Here is a 13,171-nt window from a genome sequence, read left to right on the forward strand (position 1 = left end):
CCTTTCCAAATGATGAAAAGGTCGTCAATATAACGGCTCCTCGACCAGACCACTGACCGCCCTCAAACACGCCACCCGCAAGCACCACCAGCTCATCCGCACCACCAAGAAGAAATCACTGAAGGATCGACTGGACAACAACGCACACGACAGCAAGGAACTCTTCAGCATCGTCAAGGATTTCTCCAACCCCAGCACCGGCAACAACGACATCACCCCTTCACAAGATCTCTGCGACTCCCTTGCCTCGTTCTTCCACCGCAAGATTGCCGACATCCACAACAGCTTCGGCGCACCATCCACGCACCCAACCGCAGAACCAACGCACCCCACCACCACCCTCCCCACCTGGACCACGGTGACCACCAAAGACACAGCCGCACGATGAACACCATCCACTCCGGATCTCCGACTGACCCCTGCCCCCACCACGTCTTCAACAAGGCCCACTCCACCATCGCACCCCAACTCCGAGACGTCATCAACACCTCCTTTGACACCGCCACCTTCCGGGAGAGCTGGAAGCACGCCGAGCTCAGCGCCCTGCTGAAGAAACCAACAGCGGACCCCACCGACCTCAAAAACTTCCGCCCCATCTCGCTCCTCCCTTTTCCTGCCAAAGTCATCGAGAAGATCGCCAACAAACAACTTGCCGCCTTCCTCGAGACGAATGGATGCCTCGACCCCTCGCAGTCCGGTTTCAGAGCCAACCACAGCACCAAGACCGCCCTCATCGCAGCCACCAACGACATCCGAGCCCTTCTCGACAACGGGGAAACAGCGGCACTCATCCTCCTGGACCTCTCCGCAGCATTCGACGCGGTCTGCCACTGCACCCTAGTCCAACGCCTCAGTAACACCGGCATCCAAGAGAAGGCACTGAAGTGGATCATCTCGTTCCTCGCCGGAAGAACACAGAGAGTCCGCCTCCCCCCGTTTCGATCCGAGGCCACCGAAGTCATCTGCGGCGTCCCGCACGGATCATCACTCAGCCCCACCCTCTTCAACGTCTACATGAGACCTCTCGCCACTATCGCACGCCAACACAACCTCAACATCATCTCCTACGCCGATGACACCCAGCTGATCCTCTCCCTCACCAGAGACCCTGACACCGCCAGAACCAGCCTCCATGAAGGGATGAAAGACGTCGCCGAGTGGATGAAGAACAGCCGCCTGAAACTGAACTCAGACAAGACGGAAGTTCTCATCCTGGGACCATCACCCTCCGCCTGGGATGACTCCTGGTGGCCCCCAGCCCTGGGTACCGCCCCCAAAACAACAGACCACGCATGCAACCTGGGCTTCATCCTGGACTCCTCCCTCTCGATGACCAGACAAGTCAACGCCATCTCCTCTTCATGCTTTCACACCCTCCGCATGCTCCGCAAGATCTTCCGTTGGATCCCGACCGAAACCAGGAAGACGGTCACCCAGGCCCTTGTCACCAGCCGACTGGACTACGGAAACACCCTCTACGCCGGAAGCACAGCCAAGCTACAGAAAAGACTCCAACGCATCCAGAACGCCTCCGCCCGACTCATCCTAGACATCCCCCGACGCAGCCACATCTTCGGCCACCTGAGGGACTACACTGGCTCCCCGTCAACAAGAGGATCACGTTCAGGCTCCTCACCCACGCACACAAGTCTCTAAACGACCTGGGCCCTAAGTACCTCAACGACCGCCTGACCTTCCACACGCCCACCCGCCAGCTACGGTCTGCTAGCCTCGCACCTCGCCGCCGTACCACGCATCCGAAGAACCACCGCCGGAGGCAGATTGTTGTAGCCTATTAAAATAATAAGATTGTCCAAAGACTTGTTATAAAAAAAAAACAAGTTTTATTGTAGGTTCAACGAGCCACCGCTTCTCACATCCAGTGCCATCAAGATCCCAACTGTCCATCTGCAGAACCCCGTGACATCAGAACATAGTGACTTCATATAGAACATTCACCCCACCTAACAAGCATTGCTAGGCATAACACAGATCCTTCTCCTACCTGGCGGCCAAGACATGGAACTGCCTCCCCGTCCACCTTCGGCTGACCCAGGACCACCTCGCCTTCAGGAGACAACTCAAGACCTGGCTGTTCGAGCAGTAGCGGACCCCTTCCCCCAAGTGCCTTGAGACCCTTCCGGGTGAGTAGCGCGCTATACATGTGTTTTGATTGATTGATTGATTGAGTGTATTACATTGTTCTCCCACTCAGCATGCCATAGCGTCTGGACCACCTGCTCCTCCCACCAGCCCATATGCAAATTAGCATAGCTGGGGCGAAGCAGGTGCCCATCGCCGTCCCGCATATTTGATGATATAACTCACCATTAAACAAAAAGAAATTATTCTCAAGACAGATGGTAATCATTTTGAGTAACATTTGTGTATGGTGCCAAAATTTTGCGGGACGAGTCCCTAAAAAATATTTACATGCATTTATACCGTCCTTGTGGCGGATACTAGTGTACAGAGTGGTAGCGTCTATGGTCATCAATCGAAAATCAGCTTCCCATGGAACATCATATACTTTACGTAAGAAGTCACTCGTATCCAAGATAAATGATGGTAAGAGCTTCACAAGAGGACATAAAAAAGAATCAACAAATTTAGAAGTATGTTCGAAAGCACTGCCTATGGCCGAGATGATGGGACAGCCAGGGGGATTTGTGATATCTTTATGAACCTTGGGGATAAGGTATAAGACCGGCTTAGTGGGGCAGTTGATTTTTAAAAAGGACATTTCATCTTTACTTATCAGGCCTTGCCGATTCCAATCCACCAATGAGATATTATAAGATGAATAACACCCTTGCATAACATTTTCTTTTACCTTGACATAGTTTAACCTGTTGTTAAGTTGTTTATATGCCTCCGTCAGTTACTGCTGTCTGCCCCAAAGCACCACATTGCCACCCTTGTCAGCATTGCGGACAATACAATCATTATTGTTGCTCAGTTTATCTACCAGATTATAATAATCTTTAGACTGTTGGGTAAATGACTTCTTCTTTCCATTTAATGATTTACATAGACTTTTAACTTCATTGATTACCAGTTCATTGAATACATCTACAGAGTCTCTCGCTGTCATGGGGGTAAACCTAGAAATTGGTTTGAAATTGGTTAATGTTTCAATGTTCATGTCAATTCCTTCCTTATGAGCCAATGTTGCCATCTGATCACTGGTGCTCATCACATCGGAAGAACCACTGGATTGTACATTAGAATCATCCAAGTGTCCAAGTTGATGTAGTTCAAGCATTAAGTTCATGTCATCAACACCCAGATTTTCAAATTGCGCATGCACAGACAAATGAGCGGGTGTTGTTGATTTAGTTGGGGCTACTGCAAAGAATTTCTTGAGTTTCAAGGACCTGATAAATTTGAATAAGTCAACTCTCGTTTTAACATAGTCCATATCAATTTGTGGACAATATGATAGGCCAAGCTTCAGTATATTCTTTTCTTTTTCTGAGAGCACAATGTTGGTAAGATTGATTATCGTTGTTTCATTAATGTCATTTACTTCTTCAGTTTGGATTTGGGCTTCTCTCTGTCGTTTGCAAAGTTTTGAGCCTTTGCGCCTCTTCCTCCTCTGCCTCTTGCTCTTTGTGGTCTGGTATTTGTAGGGGGTCTCGGACGGAGGTTTAAGCGTCTCTCCTCCCTTAAAAAATCAAATTCATCGACTACAGATGGAATAGCTGCTCCTGTCGGGTTACTTGGCGCTTCCTCTACATCCGTGTCGAGTTCAGAACTAGGGATACTGCTTTGCTCAGAATAACGCACTTGGCCTGTTGACATAGCAATATTCATTCTTAAATTCCTCATACTCTCAAATTTTTTGGCAAATGTATAAATTTGTCCCCGATCATAGTCGTTCTTGTCACGCAAAAACTTTTGCACCTTTCTTTCTTTAATGGATACTTCCAATTTCGTCAATCGCTCCTTCATTTCTGTCATGAATTTGAGAACAGTTTCTTGGTATGCCTCCTTACTTAACATATCCAGAATCTGGTCAATTTCATCAAGAATTTTGGCACGGTCTATTTCAGCATACTTAATGTGGATTGAGAGCATTCTGCTGGAGGATTTCTGGCTGTTGTCAGACCATTCTCTCAACATATTCGGATTAGGATCCTCATAAGTGGGGGCTACCAATATTCGTAGCCCTCTCGGTATTCTTTTACCTTCCAAATAGCAGTGTAACGATTTAGCTTCCCACCACTTGGATAGTTCTGTACGTTTTAGCTTTTCTAATCGTTTTAAACGTGCCGCTAAATCCGTTATCTTGACTCCTGCAACCACTGTTACAGATTTGTTGCTCGTTGGTGTGTTATCACAGAAGAATGATAACGCGGCTTCCTCCCGCTCTTTGATTTCTGCAGCTGACATATTTGAACACGATTACTTTTGCAGAGCAATCCACGCGCACAGAACTGCCAATGTTCACAATTGCTACAATGCTTGTGACTTTAAAAATAGAATTCACTGGCTTTCCCTTTTCCCAGTCCGTATAAACAACCGCTCACCTCAGCTAGTCTTCCACACGCCTCGGGTCCACCGACTCGTATCGGCGTGATGGTCCTCAGCTGAGTCGCTGTTCGAAGTCCTTCAGGTTGCGATCCCGCTCTCCTGAGTTAACGGCACAGGGGGGGCAGCGGTATTTTAACACACTCCACAGATGAATGGGAACACCCGTTGCCTCCAAACCAAAGGGCGCGTCGAAGTAAAGACCTCCCACTCATGGTCATAGGTAATTCGCCAAACTTTCTCAACAAAAGCAATCAACGCCGTGTCTGTGCGCAAAAATTATTTAATGCCAGCTGAAAGTGCTAGACGCATTTCGCCTGTCCTTCAGGCTTGTTCACTAGCAATAAGTACAGTGGAGGAGGGGCAAGTAAGCACCTGACTGGGAGTGGCCGCATTAACAGCTAAAATACCAGCAGACCCCCAGGACATTGTTTAAACTTTTGAAACGGGCACTGAGGAAGCTATCACAGCGAAACGCGTCTGCCTAGCGTTTCATGAGTTGTTGTACACAGAGCGCTGGTAAATATTAAAGTCAGTTGCAGTTTATCCCGGAGCTGTCTCGCGCTTTTGTCCTTACCTGGAGAAAGACTGGTGGTTGTGTGTCGCCAGCTTGCAGGTGCTGGCTTTAGCGATACGCCCTCTCGTTCTGGAGGATCGTGGAACACCTGCAACCTTTGGTTGATGTATTGTCTACACCGCGATACCCCCCCGACGCTGCATATTTCCACACGGAGGTTATTGGCGCAAGGGGAGAGAGGAGGCAAATCATTTGCCTGATAAGAGAGACTGTAACTGACTTGCACCCCTCAAGGAACTGCGGAGGAATGGGGGCCACCATCCAAACTGGTTTGGGGCATCACTTGTTGCCTGAGAGGCCCTATCACTGTATGGGCACTCATGGAGGACTTCAATTCCCAGTATGCAGTGGCTTGATGGGTGGAGCGTGAGATGTCCTACAGCCTCGGAGGTGGAGGAGGGGCAAGTAAGCACCTGACTGGGAGTGGCCGCATTAACAGCTAAAATACCAGCAGACCCCCAGGACATTGTTTAAACTTTTGAAACGGGCACTGAGGAAGCTATCACAGCGAAACGCGTCTGCCTAGCGTTTCATGAGTTGTTGTACACAGAGCGCTGGTAAATATTAAAGTCAGTTGCAGTTTATCCCGGAGCTGTCTCGCGCTTTTGTCCTTACCTGGAGAAAGACTGGTGGTTGTGTGTCGCCAGCTTGCAGGTGCTGGCTTTAGCGAGACGCCCTCTCGCTCTGGAGGATCGTGGAACACCTGCAACCTTTGGTTGATGTATTGTCTACACCGCGATACCCCCCCGACGCTGCATATTTCCACACGGAGGTTATTGGCGCAAGGGGAGAGAGGAGGCAAATCATTTGCCTGATAAGAGAGACTGTAACTGACTTGCACCCCTCAAGGAACTGCGGAGGAGTGGGGGCCACCATCCAAACTGGTTTGGGGCATCACTTGTTGCCTGAGAGGCCCTATCACTGTATGGGCACTCATGGAGGACTTCAATTCCCAGTATGCAGTGGCTTGATGGGTGGAGCGCGAGATGTCCTACAGCCTCGGAGGTGGAGGAGGGGCAAGTAAGCACCTGACTGGGAGTGGCCGCATTAACAGCTAAAATACCAGCAGACCCCCAGGACATTGTTTACACTTTTGAAACGGGCACTGAGGAAGCTATCACAGCAAAACGCGTCTGCCTAGCGTTTCATGAGTTGTTGTACACAGAGCGCTGGTAAATATTAAAGTCAGTTACAGTTTATCCCGGAGCTGTCTCGCGCTTTTCTCCTTACCTGGAGAAAGACTGGTGGTTGTGTGTCGCCAGCTTGCAGGTGCTGGCTTTAGCGAGACGCCCTCTCGTTCTGGAGGATCGTGGAACACCTGCAACCTTTGGTTGATGTAATATATATATATATATATATATATATATATAATTCCTCCAAGCTTAGGTAACTGCCACCGCACTCCTGAACAGAGGGTGCGTCGCCGGAGCGGACCACCCCAGCACGGTCCATGTAAAATTGCAAAGCTCCTCGTAGCACAAGGATGACGATGCCGTGTTCTGGCCAAGAAAACTTTATTCAAGTCGACTGGTAGGACGCGTTTCGCCTGTCCAGCAGGCTTGTTCACCAACGGCTTGCCCGTTTGATTAGCCATTTTTAAGTACAATGTTCATGTCATGTCACATGACTGAAACTACCCACATAGTGTATTGGAAGAAAGACTCGTAGTTTTTTACAAACAAATAGCGTTACGACGTTGCAGTATACAGAGATAGCACAATATTTGATTTAAATTAACCTGGTTACACAGTATAATTGCCGCGGGTAAGGCACCCTTCAAGATTCCAAAAAGTGTATTTGAAAAACATAGAAGAGGTGCTATATCATAATCCAATGGTACAGATTGACAAAACGACTGTCAATAAACAAGTTAGTACTTTGTTTGCACATAAAATTGCGGCCGTGAAAGATTATCAGATAATGGCCGGCTTGTTTTGGAATAAAGTAGAATATTCCACAAAACATTATGTATACACGTGAAGAACGCAGATTACAACTCTCAAGTGCCATTCTCAATTAAGCCCTAGTGGGCTAACCGTTTTATCCAAATACCATTAATTAATTCATGCTAAAAAACAAATTAATTACATTCAGCCCAAGTGGGCTTATAGTCAGACTTAGTCAAAAATCTACTATTTTATTGTCTATCTAAATCACCCTGTGAAAAAGAAGTTTTTATTTATATACTGTGCAAAAAACAATAAAAGTTAAAAACGGGGCAGAGAAGTTGCCTTCTAGGTAATCTGTTATGCCTTAACAAGCTATCAACACTCGGATTATAAATGTGTGATTAAATCTTCTTCGATATTCAATCCCGACGGGGATCGTGTGTTTAGCTCTAGGATGTAGCAGGACTCTAATTTACGTAACTTTTTCTCTCTATTACCTCCTCGTTGATTCAGGGGGATACAGTCTATCACATAATACACAAGGCCTTGTGTATTATTATTGTGATATGCCTCAAAATGTCTCGCAACGGGGTAAGAATTATCCCCATTCCGTATTGCTCTAAGATGTTGTAGCACTCTTTTATGGACTGGATGGATCGTGCTGCCCACGTACCTCAAGCCACACGGGCATTGAAGGACGTAGACCGCAAAATCAGTCTTATATGTGAAGTGTCCTTTGATCTTTTTCATGCGTTTAGATAACCCCAATGTGTATAGCTGTGTGTTCTTACCAAAGCTACAAGCTTTGCACTTAGTACACTTGGTGAACCCTTCTCTGGGTTTAAGCCAATTCATAGACTGCCTGTTCGGACGCCTTTTGTTGATCACATTGCTCACAAGCATTTGCCCTTCTAAACGTGATTGCTGGTCTTTTCGATGTCAATTTGCCCAGAATCGGATCATTTCTGATCAATTGCCAATGTTTGGTGAGAATACTTCTAATTTGGCCATGTTTCCGATTATAGGTGGTAATCATCCTGGGTTGATTATTCTCAGAATCGGCCCTTTTAATTTTGCTCTTACTGGGATTAAAGAGATTTTCTTCTCTGGATCTTTCCTTGGCTTTTTTGGTTGCTGCTTGCACATTTGTCTTAGTGTACCCTCTAGCTATAAATCTGGAGCTACGTTTGGCTAATTCTTCATCCAAAACTGCCTTTTCACTGCAATTGCGCATTGTTCTCAAGCATTCCCCATGCGGGATGCTTTTAATCAAATTCTGGGGATGGAAGCTCTCTTCATGAAGCAGAGTGTTTCCTGCAGTGGGTTTTCTATACAGTTTTGTCTGTAGTTTGGAATTACTTACATAGATAGAAAGATCTAGGAAATTAACTGCTGTGTTGCTGATGGTGCTGGTGAATTTAAGATTTAAATTATTCACCTACAGTTTTTTAATAAAGTTTTTTGCCGAATCCTCCGATCCTTTCCAGACCTCAAACAAGTCGTCGATAAATCGACTCCAGTGTAGCACATTTTCTTCCCACTCTGTATGGTAAGTGACCCGGACCACCTGCTCCTCCCACCAGCCCATATGCAAATTCGCATAGCTGGGGGCGAAGCAGGTGCCCATCGCTGTCCCACAGATTTGATGAAATAGCTCATCATTGAAAAGGAAGTAATTACTTTTCAGACACGTAGACACCATACTTAATAACATCTGGGTATGAGCCCAGAGTTTGATGGGTCGATTACTGAGAAAATGTTTGATGGCATTCAGGCCATCCTCGTGTTTGATGCTGGTGTACAGTGTGGTCACATCAATTGTTATCAACAGAAAGTCATCCTCCCATGGTAGATCATATATTTTTTTCAAAAAATCCCCTGTGTCCTGTATATACTACTGTAGAGTTTTTACTATGGGGCACAAGAACGAATCCACAAATTTTGATGTATTTTCAAATGCTCCTCCAATGGCGGTGATGATAGGGCGGCCTAGGGGATTTTCTAGACTTTTATGAACTTTTGGAATGAGGTAAAAGATGGGGACTACTGGTTTATCTATTTTCAAGAATAGACGTTCCTCTGATGTAAGTAGACATTGATTGTACCAGTCTTGTAATTGTTCATTAAAACTGGTAAAACTAGTTTGCATAACAAGATCAGTGACCCTTACATAATTATTGCGATTGTTCAGTTGCTTATATGCCTCACTCAAATATCTAGTTCTATCCCACAACACCACATTCCCTCCTTTGTCAGCATTTCTCACAATACAGTTACCATCAGAGGTTAATTTAGTAACTAACGCAGAGTACTCTTTTTCATGCTGTGAGTAAACTTTATATTTCACACTAGTACATCTTTCCAAATTCTTCAAATCATTGATCACTAGTTCATTGAAAATGTCAACAGAATCTTTGGCAGTCATAGGTATGAATCTCGATGGTGGTCTGAAATTTGTTGGTTCATTTGCACTAATTTCAACTTCTTGTTCTCTGGCAGTTACTAGTGCTTGACTCATGGAGATTTGAGAATCTTCTCCTTGATCCAAATGAAGTGGAGTATTATTCTCATCCTGATTTACCATCAATGTAAGTTGACCATCATCATTGTCTATTCCTTTTAGGCCCAACATTAGGTCCATATCTGCTACAGACAGACTTCCTGGGTGTTCTATGTCTCCTAGACCGCTGCTCAATTCTCGTGGTCTTTGTAGCTTGTTTAGCGCGAAGTGTTTTTTCAGTTTCAAAGTCCTGACAAATTTGAACGCATCTACTCTTGTTGTTACGTAGTTAAAATCTGCTGGGGACAGTAGAACAGTCCCAATTTGAGTAGTTTGGTTTCTTTCTCAGTTAGTGTGATGTTGGTTAAATTTATAATTGTGCCTTTCTCCTCTTCAAGTGTTGTCTCTGTTATTTCATCTTTTTCGGATTTACGGGATTGGTGTTTCTTTGACCCCTTCCGCCTCTGTTGCCTCTGCCTCTTCCTCTTTGTGTTCCTTCGTAATTAACGAGCGGTCTTGGGCGGAGGTTGAACCTCCTCTCCTGCTCTAAAAAACCAAATTCTTCTATAACTGAAGGTGCACCTGACTCTCCTTGTCTGCTATGGCCTTCTTCTAGGTAGGTGTCTATTTCAGAGCGTTGTACACTGCTTAAATCTGATTGCCCTTCTGTTGTGCTAGGTCCTTTTTGGTTCAATCGTTGTTTTCTTACACTCTCGAATTTTTGGGCGAAAGTGTAAATTTGACCCCGCTCATAATCATTTTTATCTCTCAAAAATGTTTTTGCCTTCCTTTCTTTGATAGTTGTTTCCAATTTTTTCAAGCGCTCAGACAGGTCTGTCATACATTTTTCAATTGGTTCTTTATTAGTCTCTTTCTCCAGCATGTCAGATATTTGGGCAATTTCTTCCATTATTTTTTGGCGATCTATTTCTGCATATTTGACTAGGATACCTAGCATCCTGCGTGATGACTCTTGATTATTTTCTGCCCATTCTGCGAGCATGTTTGGATTGGGGTCCTCATACGTGGGTGCCACAAGAATGCGGAGCCCTCGAGGGATTCTTTTCACTTCTAAATACCTTTGGAGGGACTTAGCCTCCCACCACTTGGATAACTCACTGCGCTTGAGTTTCTCCAAGCGTCTGAGGCGTGCTGTTGTATCTGACACTTTATCTGTAGTTGTTGTCGCAAATAGTGACCTGCTACGGTTAACAGTATCATCAAAAATAGATAATGCGGCTTCTTCTCTGCTTTTAAGCTCAGCAGCCGACATGTTCACATTCAAATTTGACAAGCTCAAATAGCTTGGACCAGAAATTGCCAGGCACTTTCCTGCACAATGCTTCCAGAGTATCTGACTTCCCCTTCTTCCCGCACACGTACCCCAGGATTCTCCTACCAGCCAACTCCAGGCGCTCGCCACAAAAACAGCCGTTTCTCTCGGGGTGCACCCCGGTTACCGGTAGTTAGCCTCTAGATTCCAGGAGAGCTGGCTTGCTTCTCCTCAATTGCATGGCGGGGGGGCGGTGGACCTCAACTTAATTCCTCCAAGCTTAGGTAACTGCCACCGCACTCCTGAACAGAGGGTGCGTCGTCGGAGCGGACCACCCCAGCACGGTCCGTGTAAAATTGCAAAGCTCCTAGTCTCCTAGTAGCACAAGGATGACGACGCTGTATTCTGGCCAAGAAAACGTTATTCAAGTCGACTGGTAGGACGCGTTTCGCCTGTCCAGCAGGCTTGTTCACCAACGGCTTGCCCGTTTGATTAGCTATTTTTAAGTACAATGTTCACGTCATGTCACATGACTGAAACTACCCACATAGTGTATTGGAAGAAAGACTCGTAGTTTTTTACAAACAAATAGCGTGACAACGTTGCACTATACAGAGATATCACAATATTTGATTTAAATTAACCTGGTTACACTGTAAAATTGCCGCGGGTAAGGCACCCTTTAAGATTCCAAAAAGTGTATTTGAAAAACATAGAAGAGGTGCTATATCATAATCCAATGGTACAGATTGACAAAACGACTGTCAATAAACAAGTTAGTACTTTGTTTGCACATGAGATTACGGCCGTGAAAGATTATCAGATAATGGCCGGCTTGTTTTGGAATAAAGTAGAATATTCCACAAAACATTATGTATACACGTGAAGAACGCAGATTACAACTCTCAAGTGCCATTCTCAATTAAGCCCTAGTGGGCTAACAGTTTTATCCAAATACCATTAATTAATTCACGCTAAAAAACAAATTTATTACATTCAGCCCAAGTGGGCTTATAGTCAGACTTAGTCAAAGAAGAAATTCTCTTTAATCCCAGTAACAGCAAAATTAAAAGGGCCGATTCTGAGAATAATCAACCCAGGATGATTACCACCTATGATCGTAAACATGGCCAAATTAGAAGTATTCTCACCAAACATTGGCACTTGATCAGAAATGATCCGATTCTGGGCAAATATATTAATTATTTAATTATTCATTATTTATGTTATTTGTATAATATACAATCTTTTTTGGTGTGTATGGGTAAGGGGTGTATATAATTTATAATAATTCTATTCAACGTGCCACACCTCACAACTTTGCTTCCCCATGTCTACTGAACAACAATGTTACACCACGAAAACAACACAGCACATCAACTCACTCTCAAACACTATCTCCGCCACATACACACGCAGACCCATCAAAATGCCTTCTTAGCATGCTGGATGAGGAACATGATACAGAATAGCCACACGATTGCTATCCTAATACAACTAACCCCAGCACTAAAAACACACCTGCTACAAACCCACACAATAATGATCATTCTTCTACAAAGTCTCACTATCACCAAAGCCCATTCTCTAAACGGTCAGCTAATAAATACTCAATCCCTCTCTAAAAACAAACATCACATCTACAACCTTCTCACCGATGCAAAACCAGACATCCTATTCATAACTGAATCATGGTTGGGAGATGATATGGCTCCAGTCCTGCATGAAGCCGTTCCTCTAGGCTATCAAACTGTCACCCAAAATTGTGTAGGCAAAAAAGGAGGTGGTCTAGCTGTTGTGTTCAGGCAAACATTACTTATCACTAAAGTTGACGACATCGCCATAAAGAATTGTGAGGCTCTTCTCACCAGATGCATCCTACACCGTCTTCTTCCTATAACTTTCTGCTCCTCTACAGACCTCAACCTAGCAAGGCGACATTCCCAGACGCACTTCTAGACACAGTTTCAAACCTGATAACAATACACTTCAACCTATGCGTTCTGGGTGACCTCAACATTTGGTTTGACAAACCCAATATAACCCATCCAAAAACAATAATCACTGGCCTAGACACACTGAACCTGCATCAGATTGTCCACAAACCCATACACATCGCTGGACATATCCTAGATGTAATTTCTGCTAATACTGAACTAGTTACCTTTCAAACTATAACTCCAGTCACATGATCAGACCACCATTTGCTTGATTTCCAGCATAAAACAACACTAAGCAACTCACCTAAATCTACCTTACATCCATCCACCTATCTTCCGTGGAACAAACTCATTTTGGAACACTAAAAAACACACAGCTAACATCCAGAACAAATCTGGAAACAATAAATTATGTTAAAAAACTATTTGAGTGGCTACAGGAAGCTTTTGACATCCTGC

The sequence above is a fragment of the Triturus cristatus genome, chromosome 5_1 (assembly GCF_964204655.1).
Source record: "Triturus cristatus chromosome 5_1, aTriCri1.1, whole genome shotgun sequence".
Classification (NCBI taxonomy): Eukaryota; Metazoa; Chordata; class Amphibia; order Caudata; family Salamandridae; genus Triturus; species Triturus cristatus.